The 15,769-nt window shown below is 32.5% G+C and overlaps 1 pseudogene; it reads right to left on the minus strand.

The window, feature by feature from the left end:
- Window positions 1–5,484: 5,484 nt before the first annotated feature.
- On the minus strand, window positions 5,485–6,465 carry LOC130945609 (subtilisin-like protease SBT2.5; annotated as a pseudogene).
- Between the last annotated feature and the right edge of the window lie 9,304 nt (window positions 6,466–15,769).

A 15,769-nucleotide genomic window follows, 5' to 3' on the forward strand; every position in this document is an offset into this window, starting at 1 on the left:
GCAATTAAATTCAATCAAATTGACTCAAATCTAACAAAACTTGATGTGCGTTCAAAATCAAGCCGTGTTTTTTTATTTCGTATTTTCCCCGTATGCCTCCTTCTATTAATGTTACTATTTCTATTTTTTTTTCTCTTCTTTTTCATATATTATTATAGTTATTTTTTATTTAATTTTTATAAATTTTTTGTTTTATTTTTTAAAAAAAATAAAACAAAAAAGAGTAAACTACCATTTTTACCCACAAAAGTTGAAAACGCTGACATATATACCTATAGAAAAAGAAAATTACCATTTGTACCCATGAAATATGGGTTCCGCATAACAAAATTATCCAAATACTAAAAAATTACTTAAAATCCCTAAATTACCCTTATCTTCACCATTACTTTTCTAATTTCCAATCCCACAACCACCCCTTCACCCTCTTCACCCAGCCACCACCCCTATTTCCTTTCTAATCTCAAATTCCACCACCGCCCCCTTCACCCTCTTCACCCAGCCACCACCCCCTTTCCCTTTCTAATCTCAAATTCCACCACCACCCCCTTCACCCAACCACCTTTCTAACTCTAACCCTCTTCACCCAACCACCACCCCCTTTTCCTTTCTACTCTCAAATTCCACCACCATCCCATTCACCCAGCCACCTTTCTAACCCTAACCCTCTTCCCCCAGCCACCACCCCCTTTTCCTCCAAAACTCACACACAGAGACATTACACACACCCCCACCCGAGAAAGAAGAAGAGAAGAGAAGGGGGAGGGAGACCACACTGGCAATGTGGGGACTTGTCGCCGCTATCGCATCATCATCGCCGTTGTTGAGGGGGCCCGAAGAGGAGGAAGAACACTTCGTCTTCTCCTTCTCTTGGCATCACTGCTCTCTTCTCCTCCTAGCAATGCGTCTTCATCATCTCCTCCCAGTGTCGCCAAAATCAAATTCGTGTTATGTGTTATTTGCAACGAAAATATGGTGATCTGAAATCTGAAAAATTGTTAATTTTTTGGAAAGGTTCTAAAAAATTAGGGTTTTATTTTGAATCTGGGCATGTTTTATTCTTCAATTTGATTTGAGTTTGTTCTTTTTTGTGATTTTGAAGACGACAGTGGTTGGGTTATGTTGATGTTCAAGAGGTGAGAGAGAAAAAGTGAGTAAGTGAGTGATAGAGAGAGAGACAATAGGAAGGAAGATGATGCTACAGTAATGGTGGTTTAGGTGCTGTAGATAGTGAGTGAGGGTGGGTGCCTGAGAGAAAAAAGGGGGGTAATTTGGGGATCTTACGTAATTATTTAGGGTTTGGGTAATTTTGCTTGCAAAAGTCAATTTTTATTGGTACAAATGGTAATTTTCTTTTTCTATGGGTAGATATGTCAGCGTTTTCAACTTTTGTGGGTAGAAATGGTAGTTTACTCAACAAAAAATATAAAAGAATGAAATAAATAAGAATAAATAAAAAAAATAGAAGATGAGATAAAAAATGAAAAAGATTTTTAAATGGTACATAATTTATTAAAAAAAATAGTACTAAAATTCTTTAACAATAGCACATAATTTTTTTTATTTTGACAAAATATAGAAATATTTTTTCAATTTTGTACTTTTTTATCTTATTATTCTTCTTCGTTTCTTTCTTCTTTTCTTTTCTCTTTTGTTCTTATTTTTTCTTTTAAGAACATTATTTCTTATATTAGACTTGAATGAACATGTCTATATCATATTATAATCTTATTTAGTTGAATAAATGTAAATTTACACTTATTGGATTGAATTTTTGTTAAAAATATAAATAGTACCAAAATTTGTTTAAAGTAAATTGCATACTAAAAGAGCACGTTAACTCTATAAAATCAAATAAGATAGTACCAAAATTACTTAAAATTGACACTAAAAATTCAATAACACGACATAAAAAAATATTAAATCTTTCTAAACAAAATTACACATTCAGTGAATTGAATGCTTATCTTATATATAAAATAATACAAAAATCTAAAAAATAACAAATAACACTGAAATGTCTTCACTCTTGAAATTTTCAACTAAATAATGTGATAAAATTAAACTTATTTCATGAATACTTGAGTTACAGATTCACAAATTTTAATAAAAAAAATAAGTGAAAGAATCTGTATATAATATCGCAAAATTAAGCATAACACAATAATTCTTCTTTTAAGAAAAGGATGACGTATCTGAAATATAAAATAATACAATAATTTTTTTATTTTGACAATAAAATTTTATTACAAAACACAAAAATTTCTTCTTTAATACTGTATTTTTTTTCTTTTTATTATTCTTCTTTCTTACTTTTTTGTTGCTCTTAATTCGTCTTTTAGGAGCATTACTTCTTATTAAGATTTGAATGAACATGTCTGTACTGTATTGCAATCTTATTTAGTTGAATGAATGTAGGTTCACACTTATTTGAGTTGAATTTTTGTTAGAAACAAAAATAACACCAAAATATGTTGACTCTAATATCGAAATGTCTTTACTCCAATACTAAAATTTTCAACTAAATAATGTGATAGAACTAAGAATTTATTTTATGAAAACTTGAGTTGCAAATTTACAAATTTTAATAGAAAAGAAATAAATAAAAATTTTGTAGATAACACAGTGAAATTAAATATAACAAGTACGGAAATTTGACGATAACAATAACGATAATGATGCTAATGATAATGACATCGACAAGGATAACGACGATATGTATAAGAAGATGATGACGAGGATAACGATAACGATGATGATCATGTTGATGATGATGATAGAAGAGGAGGTGAAAAAGAAGAGAGGAGAAAAATTCAAATGTGAAAAGAAGGAGGAAGACGAGATAGTGGTGGTGACGACGACCATAACAAAGGAGAAAGATGAGGAAAAAAAGTAGAAGATGAAGTAGCAATAATAATGGTGTAAAGAAGAAGAAGAAGAAGAAGAAGAAGAAGAAGCGTGAGTAGATTTGAAATACTTTATAACAACTTGGTTGGATCTGGTAAAGTATTTTGCTTGGTTGCAAAATTTTATTAATTATTAGGGTTAAGTACTTTTTTCGTTCCTAAGGTTTGTGGTGAAAATCAAATTCGTCCTCGATCTTTTTTGTTATTAAAATTATCCTCAACGTTACAAAACGTTATAAAATCGTCCTTTTCTACTTCAATTTTATTGTTTTCACCAAACTACCCTTAACAATTAATAAAAATAATAAAAATAATATTAAAAAATAAAAACAAAAACACCCTACCCCACACCCCAGTACTCCACCCTCATTCCCAATCTCAATTTCTAAGTTCCCTCCCTATCCCCTTCCTCTTAATCTACACTCATCCCCAATCTCAATTTCTGAGTTCTCTCCCCATTCCCTTCCTCCTAATCTCTTCCAATCCAAGAACACTCGTTCTTCTCTCACACGGCGCTGCTGCCTCCGATCCTCTCAAATCTCGGTTTTCGCAAGCTAGCAACGGCGGCGCTCTCGCTCTCTGACACTGCCACCACTGCTTCCACCACCTGAACCGGTCCATCCACTATCTTCGCTCCCTCTGACTCCTCCTTCCGCACATGCTTCTCTTGCTCCGGTCCCAACCTTACTCCGCGAGCACATAGTTCCAGGCCTGTTTACCATCGATTACCTTCGCAGACTCGGTTTCGGCACCAAGATTGAAACCTTGAGCCCTGGGCCACTGCCTTTTAGAGGTCATGCGCTCCCACATCTCTGCCACCGGGAGGTCTACGGGATCTTCACATTCAATTGCATCCTCCTTAACCACGCGCAAGATCACACGGGCTGTTGGCCGGATCAAGATTGGGCAGCAGAGAAAGCTCTTCTTGTCAGCGTCAAGCTCCATCACCCACAGCTACGACAGCACCAGCACCAGCAGCAGTAGGTTCCGCACCGTCACTTCCTTCCTCCTCTCTTCGTTCTTCTTTTTTTTATTTTTTTATTTTTGAAGAACATAAAAAATTTCTGTTGTTGCTGATTTTGGATCTGAAGTTGCAGCTGATGATGATTGTTGAATTGTTAAATCTAAAATTTTTGTTGATTTATTTTGTGGTTGTTATTTTTGAATTGGCTGAAAATACTAAATTTGTTGTTATTGTTAAATTTGAATCTTGTCATTGCCGAATTTGGTTTTTGTTCAAGGAGAGAAGAAGAATTGGGATTTGGAGAGGGGGAGTTCGAAGAAAGTAGGAGGAACAGGATGGTAAGGGAACAGGGAAGAGAGACTAGGGATGAGGGTGGGATACTGGGGTGTGGGGGTGTTTTTGTTTTTATTTTTTTAATATTATTTTTATTAATTATTAAGGGTAATTTGGTCAAAAAAATAAAATTGAAGTAGAAAAAAATGATTTTATAAGGTTTTATAATGTTGAGGATGATTTTAATAATAAAAAAAGGCCAAGGATGAATTTGATTTTCACCCCAAACCTTAGAGATGAAAAAAATACTTAATCCTTTAATTATTATTTTCTGGATTAGTAATGCTAGAAAGACAAAAAAAAAGTCCAAACTTGTCTTATTTGGCTGTTTTGGTATTTTTTTATCTCTCAAACATTATTGTTTATGAATAAAGTATATTTTTGTCTTTAAAGTTTGTCAAAAATTTCAAGCATATTCCTAAGTTTTATTTTGTTTTAATTTTATCTCTCAAGTTTCAGTTTACATCAAATATATCCCTAACAGCTAAATTTCAGAAAGTTTAGAACTAATTCAGTAATAATGCATGACAACTATGTCTAATTTACTTGTGTTAAAGATTGTTCCTATAAAATTATTACTGAATTGGTCTTAAATTATTTAAAAAATTAGTCATCAGAGATATATTTAATATAAATTAAAAACGTTGGGACAAAATTAAAATAAAATAAAATTTAAAAATATTTTTTAAATTTTTAACAAATTTTAAAAACAAAAAAATATACTTTACGCTTATTTTCTCTCCTTGCCTAGTTGCTATTATAAAATAAGATAAAGAAAAAAAGATAAATATATCCATTTTTTTTTTGGGCAAGGTCCAGGTCAACAGGCAGGCCCAAACCAAAACAAACCAGATTCCCAAAGTAGATCCTCAAACCTATACCCGACCCGGCGTTGGAAGAGGTCTCCTTCCCCACTCTGCAGCTGAAGCTTCAAACTCATTACCAAACTCAATGGCCACAGCCACTGCATGTTACCCCAGAGTAGAGATTCGCCATTGCAGCAAGCTTCCATTGACAAATTCTTCCAGAATGAGGGAAAGAGATAATCGGAAGAATCTTCAACAGACTAGATCTGAGCAATACTCCAGTCACCTAACCCTCAGTCATCTATCCGATCCAAGCGTCAGCTGAAACATGACTTCAAGGAGCATAAGCCAATCCTCTTGTTTGATGAAACTGAATGCATGCATCTAGTTGTTCATGGCTACTCTCCCCTCTTAGCTGGTTCCCTGTCTGTGGTTTCCGCATCTAGCCTCCCTGGCACATCCCTTAGCAGCCGCATCAACATCTCCTCAAAATACCCTCTGGACTAGCAGAAGGCATGGTAAGCAAGAGGGAGAGAAACAAGGGTGTGTGAGTGTAGATCCTTATCTGATGAACATCAATGCCTGGTGTTGTGCACAAAAAGCCTAGATAATCCTCATATCCTGCATCAAAGATCAGCCCAGGGTCCAATGCAGGTCTTGGATCAACATGTCCACTTCCATAAACAAATGGAGTAGCTTTAACAAGCTTTGTAGTTCCTGCTTCAGAAGGTTGTTGAGCTAGAAAAGAATTCCCTGCTCTATCTAATGTCAATGTTGTCGTCATCAAGGCTGATTTAATGGCAGCAGGGCTCTAATGTGGATGCTTCTGCTTTATGAGAGCAGCAATGGCAGCTATATGCGGCGCAGACATACTAGTTCTAGATATCATGGCAAATCCCTCACCAACATAATTTGGCCTATCGATACCATTTGGACTCCAAGCAGCCCAAATCAATGAACCAGGAGCTAATATATCTTGTTTGAGGAGATCTGCCTCTTGGAAGCTGAAGTCCTTTATATTCGGCCCTCAAGCTGAGAATAAAGCTACCTGTGGTGCAGATTTATGGAGGATAGGCATCAAACCATCTCCAATTTCACCTTTCCCTGTGAAACTTTGAACCCGTCCGGTCCAATCTCTTGGTGTAGAAATATTATGATGATCAACAAGTTCCTTTGAGTTTCTGACATCTACGATAACAATCCCAGGAAGGCCAACAGGAACTGGGTCAAATCGTGTTTCTGGAAAAAACGTTTTCAACACAAAGAACAAATCTAACTGCATCAGGGCCTTTGTTGTTTCTGAGACTTTTTTTATTGATGCTGAACCAGAAATGAAGTTGAAAGAGTATCCACAGAGAAGAATTTTGCCCTCTATCAGTCTCTTGTTCAGAAGTTCTGGTCTCTGGCAATCTGTGGGGCTGAACTTCATCACTAAAGAATCTAGCAGCGCATCATTCAATTATTGAATTTTTGCTTCATCTTGGGTTGGATTGTGGAAACTATGTTTGCACAAACACAAATTCAAGTAGTAGTTTTCAATAACAAAAACGAACCAAAATCCACTAAAGCGGTCGAAGTAGAAAATTGAACCTGTTTTAAAAAAGTCCACATAATCCGTCCGGCATAACTTTCGGGCATTAGGGGTAGGGCAAGCCTACCAAGCATCAACTTTTTTTTTTTCTTTCTAAAGTTCCACTCAATTCCTATTAAAATTCAAAAAAAAAATTAACTTGATTTATAATAATATTTATTTGTTAGAAATATAAAAATTTTAAATCAAAACTTGTAAAATTATAAAATTTTAATTTTAATTAAACTTAATAATTAATTTTAAAAAAATAAAATAAACAAGAAATTATCATCGATCTCCAATTCGTCATTTAGCGAAATAGACTGTAACAATCTAACTAATGAATCTGTTATAAATTTATACTGTAGTCATAACCAGCTATTAGTGAGGATATTAGTGAGACCCCTAACTAATGAATCTGTAAGTTATTCTTTTTATGTATATACAGTTTAGGAACACCAAAAAATACAACTGGAATAATAAAACTTTTGAAAAAGAGTTTTAAATTTAAATAATACAAAATTGTATATAAAACATATAAATGTACATCGGGATGTATCTAAACATATAAAACATATTAATCAGAAATATTTTTAATTATTTTAATGACTAATGCATAATTATACTAATTTAGAAAAATATCTTTATTATAATTATATAAAATCAATATTTAATACATTATTAAACTAATTATCAATCGAAAATATTTTTAAATATTTTAACTATACTCATTTTAATTATATTGACATCCTTCTAATTCTTATTCATATTTAATTCCTTCCATTTTTATTTTACCACTATAAAAGACCATGTATGTTAGAAGAAAATATCATTCGTTTACCAATTACTCTTTCATTTGATAGCTTTTACAACAATACTTTTTCTTCCTATGAGGCGTTACAAGAAGGCAACTATAGTGGACATAAACTACCACACTCTCCAACTTTTGTGCTCATCATTCGGAGTTATATAAGATATGTTATCTATGAAGTATTTATAGACCATGGTGTTATTGTATATGCATAAATAAAAAAATGTTTCATATTTAAATTTAAGTCATTTACCTGTTTGTTGTATATTATAGTGTGAAATTACTTTCAATATGTGTTGTGTAATGATATTATGTTCTAATTTAAGCTGTTAGTTTAGAACTGTATTATGATTTTATCTCATTATTTTTTCTTAGATATCAAGTTGACGTATTTTTATTTATTATTATTATTGAAACGAATGTGATATGAAATGTACCAAACAAAAAACTCTCACATTCAATTTATTTTTATTGTAGTCTTCTATCTATTCTATTTATTTTTATTTTCTTCTTATTCATTTTATTTTTTTTAAATGTTATATAATTTATTATAATTTATACCAATCTATCTATCTACTTAATATACTAAAACTGAATTTTTCCCCAACTTATGATGGTGAGGTGTCATTTTCTCGTGAATTTATTTTTTCTCCAAAATGATTGCATTATTTCTCTCTTTTAAATTTATTTTTAAAAATTATCTTTAATTGATATAATTATATTATAATTAGTATTTAATGAATGATACATAATTATACTAATTTAAGATAATCTCTTTATTATAATTATACTAATCTCTTTTAAATTTATTTCAGAAAATTATCTTAATTATAATTATATAATAATATTATACTTAGCATTTAATGAATAATTCATAATTATACTAATTTAGAAAAATATCTCTATTATAATTATATAAAATCAATAAGGTTAAATTACACAGTTAGTCCCTACACTTTCAGTGAAATTGCAAATTGGTCCCTATACTTTAAAAGTTTGTAATTGGGTCACTGAAGTAAATTAAAATTTGTAATTGGGTCCCCACTAACGTTTAGTGTGAATAGAGACATTAAATGTTGTTATTTTACCAGAATGCCCTTATCTCTCACAACGTTCTAAAGAGTCACAGTGAAAGAGAAGATAACGATCTCTCACAGCGCTCCTCTAGTATCTGTGTCCCTTTGTTAGGGTTGAAGGTTTTTTTTGAGCTGTGATGGACTTAACCCAATTGTCCGAAGGAAGCTCAACATCTATGAGTATGAACAAGAGAAGACATCGATGCTTCTGTGGGGAAGAGATGGTGGTGCTCTCTTCATCGTCTATGAATAGCCCAGGTAGGAGATTTGTTGCTTGTTGTAAATTACCAAAGTGTAATTTTTTTGAGTGGATTGATAGAGAGGAAGAGGTGATGAAAAATGGGAGAAGGACTCACTGCTTTTGTGGAGATCTACTGACACTCTGAACCTCCACTACTGTGATGAACCTAAATAGAAGATTTATATCCTGTCCCAGTAGAAGATGCAAGTTTTTTGAATAGATTGATGAAGAAGACATGGCTGGGGCTCAATCTCAATGCACCTAACACAGAAATCAAACGGAGGGATGCTCAAAACATGGTGGAGATTTTGTAAGGTTGGATGAATCTATGAATGCTGCACTACTAAAGGCACAAGAAAGAAAGAAAGATAGATTAAATATAGAGATAGGACGCATAGAAGCAAGGGTAGGAAGATTGCATTCTGATTTTATATTGCTCCAACAACAAATTGGCAGAGTGGAGAGTGACATGAAGAAGCAGAAACAATTGCAGAAGATGATATTGAGTTGTGTGTTGGTTGTAATATTTGCAGTGTATTGGTTTAACTAAGTTTGATGAGATAGGAGAAAAAGTGTATCTGCAGTGTATTTGAATAGTATTTAGTGCTGAATGTAATCATCTTTTTTTATCAATGACAAGTGATTCTAAAAAATTATTTGTATTCATTTAGTCCCATAGCAGAAAGCTCTAGTAGACATAATATAGAGTAAAGTAGTTAACATTCATATTAATTAGTAGTCAAAGTGGTCCCTCCAAAACAGCTAGCCACATGCCCAATATAACAAAAGCAACAAAACAAAACAAAAGTGGTTCATAAGCCACTGATAGTACATGGACATAGGATATAATAAAGTTCACAACCACAACCAAAAAACTAATACCACTAAGTCCTAATTACTTAAAAAAAACTAATCTGCTGTGAGGTCTACGATTTCAGTTGGTCCAGCTTTTGCCTTCCTCACACCTATCTTAAGTCTTCCACTGCGTCTTACACCAAAAATTTTTGTCTTAGGCAGTGGTGGAGCTATGGACCTTGTTGGAGCTGGTGCAGGTTGTGGTGGATCTGCTGGAAGAGACACTGATGGAGCTGTGGAATTTCTTGGGTCTGGTGGAGGTAGTGGTGGAGCTGTTGTAGTCACTGGTGGAGTTGGTGCAGTCACTGGTGGAGGGAGTGGTGGAGCTAGTGCAGTCCCTGGTGGAGTTGGTGCAGTCACTAGTGGAGGCAGTGGTGCAGGCTGAGAAACAGCAGCAGCAGGAGTAGCAGATGTAGATTTTCCAGGTCTGGATCCTCCTCTGCCATGTCCCCTTCCCCTTCCTCTTTGGCTAACAGTAGCAGATCTAGTGGTGAAAGTTTCAATAGGAGTAGGAGCAGGGGCACTACCATGAGGAGCAGGTGCAGGAGCACTACCCTGAGGAGCAACAGTTTTAGATCCAGGGTTGTTTCCTGAAGACAAGAACACACATGCTTAGTGATAGAGTACAAAACTACCAAAATATGAGGAAGCCAAGATATAAATGCAGATACCTGTTATGTCTGGATTGGGACAATATCTCCTATTGTGTCTATATTGGCCACAGTTGCTGCAGGTAACTGATGTTCCACTCTTCCTTAGTTTTGTTTGTGATCTATCCTCATCGTGCTCTCTAATTCTTACTCTCCTAGGTCTTCCAGACTTGACTCTAAAAATTGGAGGTCTAATTGTCTCAAGTTTGACCTTTGGCCACGTATTTTCACCATTAATTGGATTGAGTGTTGTCCCATAGCATGCTAGATATGCTGCTGGTGTGTAATAGTTACTGCAGTAGTCCTCAGGGTTGTCTCCTTTCATGAATATTGCAGAACAAGCATGCATACAAGGCATGCCAGCCAGCCCCTATAACCTACAATTACATGAACCGGCTAGCAAATCTACAACAAACCTCTCTTGAATCATCCTATTTTTATGTGAAACCTCATACTTTAAATCCCCAGCCCACCTAGGTTGCCATTCCATGGACCTTCTACATATGATGTCTAACCTCTTTCTAGGCTTGGGCAGTATTTTTCCCATGAACTTAGCTCCCTTTTTCTTCTTCTCAGCAAACCTCCCCATCCAATAACATCTAATTCACTCAAACATGGTCAAAATGGACTTGTCGCGAGCTTCCAAAATTCGTCCATTAAAAGCCTCAGATATGTTGTTCATTAGCATATCACTTTTGGCATATGGAGTGAAGTGAGATTTAGTCCATACCTTAGGATCCAGGGCTGCCAACTTGTCATTACACTCTTTATTTACCTCTTTCAAACGATCCATCTTTCTATTCCACTCCTTAAAATAAGTTGCTTTAGCAGTAGAAAGTATCAAGTCCCTTAAAACTGTTCCCCCACCAAAAGCCTTCTTACAGTTGGCATAGAGATGTCGAAGGCAAAACCGATGCTCCACTCTCGGAAGCATTTCATGAAATACTTGAAGTATCCCCTGCCAAGTGATCAATGGTCAGCTGAAGTAAGAATGAAATTCACAGAAAATTATAAAAATGAGTTCATAGAAAACTAAAATTAATATCTTGCCTTTTGCTGGTCTGACATAAAGACCCATTTCTTATTTGTGAAGTCTCCAATGTCTTGAAGTAGCAACTCCAAGAACCAGTCCCATGAATCCTTAGTCTCTACCTCTACTGCTGTAACTGCTAGGGGAAAATAGTTATCATTAGGATCTCTGCCCACAGCAACCAACAATTGTTGTCCATGATCACCCTTCAGATGGCAACCATCAAGTCCAATAATAGGCCTACAAGCAGTCAGGAATCCTTTCTTCACAGCATCGAGACACATGTACATTCGTACAAACCTTGGTAGGATTGTTGGACAGGGTCTCTCCAACTTCAGCTTCAATGTTGATTCTGGGTTTGTTCTTAAGACCTCTGCACAGTAGTCTCTGATCCTCCCATATTGCTGCATTGCCTTCCCATGCACCACTTTCCTTGCCTTTCTTCTTGCCCAGTAAGCCTTCCACACACATATATTTGCCATGTATTTATCTTGAATTGTTTGAATTACAGTCCCCAACTTTATATCTTCTCCTCTACTTATGTTATTAGTGATTTTCTTAGCAATCCAATTGCTGGACGCAAGACGGCCACTGTAGTTCCTCCCACAAGTGTGCTTACTCTTCAATGTCTTCAGCCTAACACAGCCAGATTTTCCTACTTTACTTGCAAATGCCATCCATGGACACTCTCTGCCTAAACCCTTGCATTTGACTCTACATCTAACCTGATCGTTCTTGACATATCTAATGTTCCTCCCATTCAACAATGCATGTTCCTTAATAGCCTCCTTAAACTCAGCAATATATTTAAACTCAGTCCCCAGTCGAAACTCATAATCAACACTCATGGCAGCTTCATTATATCTAGGATACCTCTTTCTTTTTACGGGCTCATCAGAATCTCCATCATAGCTGTCCAATGACTTTGTATCATAACTCAAAGAAATATCTCCAACATCAATTTCTGCTCCATCTTCAGTCACCCCTCCTATGTTATTTTTAACACCAACACCCACATCAACATTATTATCATCTGTTCCTAATGAGCCACTATTACCTCCGAAGGCATTTGGATGTTGACCTTGTTGGTTTTCTTCTTCAATATTAAAGCCAAAATGATCCTCATGATCACCATCGTCAGCACTGTCATCAAATCTGTTATCCTCACTTGAAGACTCTGATTGACTTACCACTTCTACTTCAACTAAATCATTACCACTGTACTCACCATCAGAGGATATATAGTCCTCATCATTTGAGGTTATCTCAACCGCATTTTCTTGTCTACATCCACTAACCGCATACAGATGGCAATGTTTAATCTCTTGTTCCACTACATACTTACCCATTCTCATTACATCTCCATCAGAATTCAACTCCCTAAGACCATCCTTCAATGCAACTCCAGGTTCGTTCCACCAGATTTTAGCATTGCCTGTGTATCCAACTTCTTTCAGCGCTGCAACAATTTCTTGTAACGACCACTCATCTAAATCAAACTGCAATCCTTCCACTACCATCCCACCAAGGTATTCTTTCCCTCCTTTCATGCTAACCATCCGACCACCATGGTAGAGATCAAGGATAAACACATAATCTCCCATGACTACCAAAAAAAAAAAAAAAAAACAAACAAGAATAGATTCATCAGAGAAACTCTAACTACATTAGATACTCTAACCTCCACTGAAAAAAAAAACAAATCAAACTATAACATTCAACTCGCAGCTGTGAAGGGACTGAGGGTTATGACCTCTTACCTGATTTAGTGTTGCTCTTTTGCACACTTCACTCTTCAGCTGCCAATAATGTCAAGTAGAAAGCAACTTCACACAGTCCGAACCACACTCAACGATCAATTCCAACAATGGAATGGAAGCATGAACACAGACAAATTCTACTGGAGATGAAGCGTAACAATAATGAAGGATCTCAGTGGGGTTTTTGGTCATTACAAAAATTTGGAACTAAGAAATAACGAGCCTTTTCTCAGTCCAGCTTCTGCATGTATAACTCACATGCTCAAGGGCGAATATGCTGCCGAATATTCTGTTAAATCAAATAGAGTTTGAACGGTAGGGACCCAATTACAAATTTTAATTTACTTTAGGGACCCAGTTACAAACTTTTAAAGTGTAGGGACCAATTTGTAATTTCACTGAAAGTGTAGGGACTAACTGTGTAATTTAACCAATCAATAATTAATGTATTATTAACTAATTATCAATTAGAAATATTTTTAACTATTTTAATCATATTGATTTTAATTATATTGATATAATTCTATTTTTTATTCATTATCCTAAAATTTTATTAGTGACAAGTTATTATCTTAATGGTGATCTATATAATAATAATAATAATAATAATAATAATAATAATAATAATAATAATAATAATAATAAAAGAGAGAAAATTATATTTTAAAGAAATATAAATTGGTTATTAATAATTGGTTATTAATAATGATAATTATATGATTAATTTTTAGTAATCATTAAATATATTTAATATAAATAACCAAATTTAATTAGTTAACAAATGAAAGGAAATATTATTTCATTGTAGAAGCAACAATAAATATATATAAATAACTAATTTAATATTAATGATAATTATATATATATATATATATATATATATATATATATATATAACCAATTTAATATTAATAACGATAATTATTATTGATATCATCTTTTTTTTTATTAAACACTCATCTAATTGAATTAATATAAATATTTAATGAAAATAAATGATGAATTTTTTGTCTTGAAGGATAATACAATCGAATATTTTTAAAGATTTTAACACTGTGTCTTCTTATATTAATATATGCATGCATGTTACCTCATTTTTTTCATAAATGAAAAATAACATTTACCCATTAAATTTGTTAGTTGCTCAACCGATTCATCTTATTTATTGTGATTGAGATTGATATATAATCATAAAAAATTTTTTTCCATTAATTTTAGTCAAGAAATCCATGACGTAAAATAAAATCAGAATCTACATTTTTTCTCAATATTTTTTATATTTACGGTAAATATTAAATGTAAAAAAATAATATTAATTATTATCACTTTTATTTATTTACAGTCATAATTAAATTTAATATAATTATAGTAAGTCTATAATTATAATAATTTATATCTATTACATTCATTTACCAATTACTCTTTCATTAGGTAGCTTTTACAACAATTCTTTTTCTTCCTATGAGGCGTCGTCACAAGAAGGCAACTATATGGACACAAATCAGCACATACTCTTCGACTCCTGTGCTCATCATTCAGAGCAATATATATATGATATGTTATCCATTAAGCATTTATAGACCATGGTGTTATCATGTATACATAAATAAAAAAAATTTCATAATTAAGCTTAAGTCATTTACCTATTTGTGTGGTATATTGTAGTATGAAATTACTTTCAATTTGTGTTGTACAGTGATATTATGGTTTAATTTAAGCTTTTATTTTAGAATTGTGTTATGATTTTATCTCATCATTTTCTCTTAGATATTAAGTTGATGTAATTTTATTTATTATTATATATTGAAGCGAATGTGATATAAGATTTGTAAAAAGAAAAAAAAACTCATATTTAATTTATTTTATTGTAGTCTTCTATTCTTCTATTTATTTTTATTTTTTATTCATTTAATTTTTTTTAAAATGTCATATAATTTATACCAATTAATTAATTATAATTCATTATATCAGTTAGTTTAATTTATTAATTTATAATATACATGATAAAATAGATCATTTGTTACTTATACATTTATTTTTCTAAAATCTAAATCTGGAATAATTATATTTTCAGTTTTTGTTATGAACAAAATATTATTAATAATGAATAATAATTAACCACTCATACTTTTAATCAAAGTTTTTGGATGATTTTTATATTTATTAATATGAATTATTGATTATTTTTTCATAATAAATTATATTATAATTTTATGTTAGTTCATAATTGATTAATGATTAATGTTAATGAAGCTATGTTATTCTAAATTTTATATTTTATAAATATTTTATTTAAGTATAATTTTTTTAACAAAAAAATGTATTATTTTTAATAATATCATAATTTTATATTTTTTAATTATTCTAAATGAATATTTTATCAAATACTAATTAAAGTCATTCTTCCATTTGCTTTTACTAATCTATTATCTACCTATTACATAAAATTAAAATAGTATTAATAATTTTAATATTAAAGTTAATTTGGCTTTTTATTATTTAGAGTGTTTTTCAATCAATAATTTTATACTCTTTATTTTTTTTTTAGTTTCATTTTGAATTTTAATTTAATACTCAAAAGTAGTGAAATAATGTGATACCCACATTGTAACATCCAAATGAAACAACTTAGGATCTAAAATGTTTATCTTTCTCTTTTTTGATTAAAGACAATTCATTACGATGAATTAATTATATCAACTAATTGATTTGAATAGATATTTAAGTATCACACAATTTAAAATTATGTATATTAATTATTTGATTT

This window comes from Arachis stenosperma, chromosome 8, assembly GCF_014773155.1.
Source record: "Arachis stenosperma cultivar V10309 chromosome 8, arast.V10309.gnm1.PFL2, whole genome shotgun sequence".
In the NCBI taxonomy this organism is placed as follows: domain Eukaryota; kingdom Viridiplantae; phylum Streptophyta; class Magnoliopsida; order Fabales; family Fabaceae; genus Arachis; species Arachis stenosperma.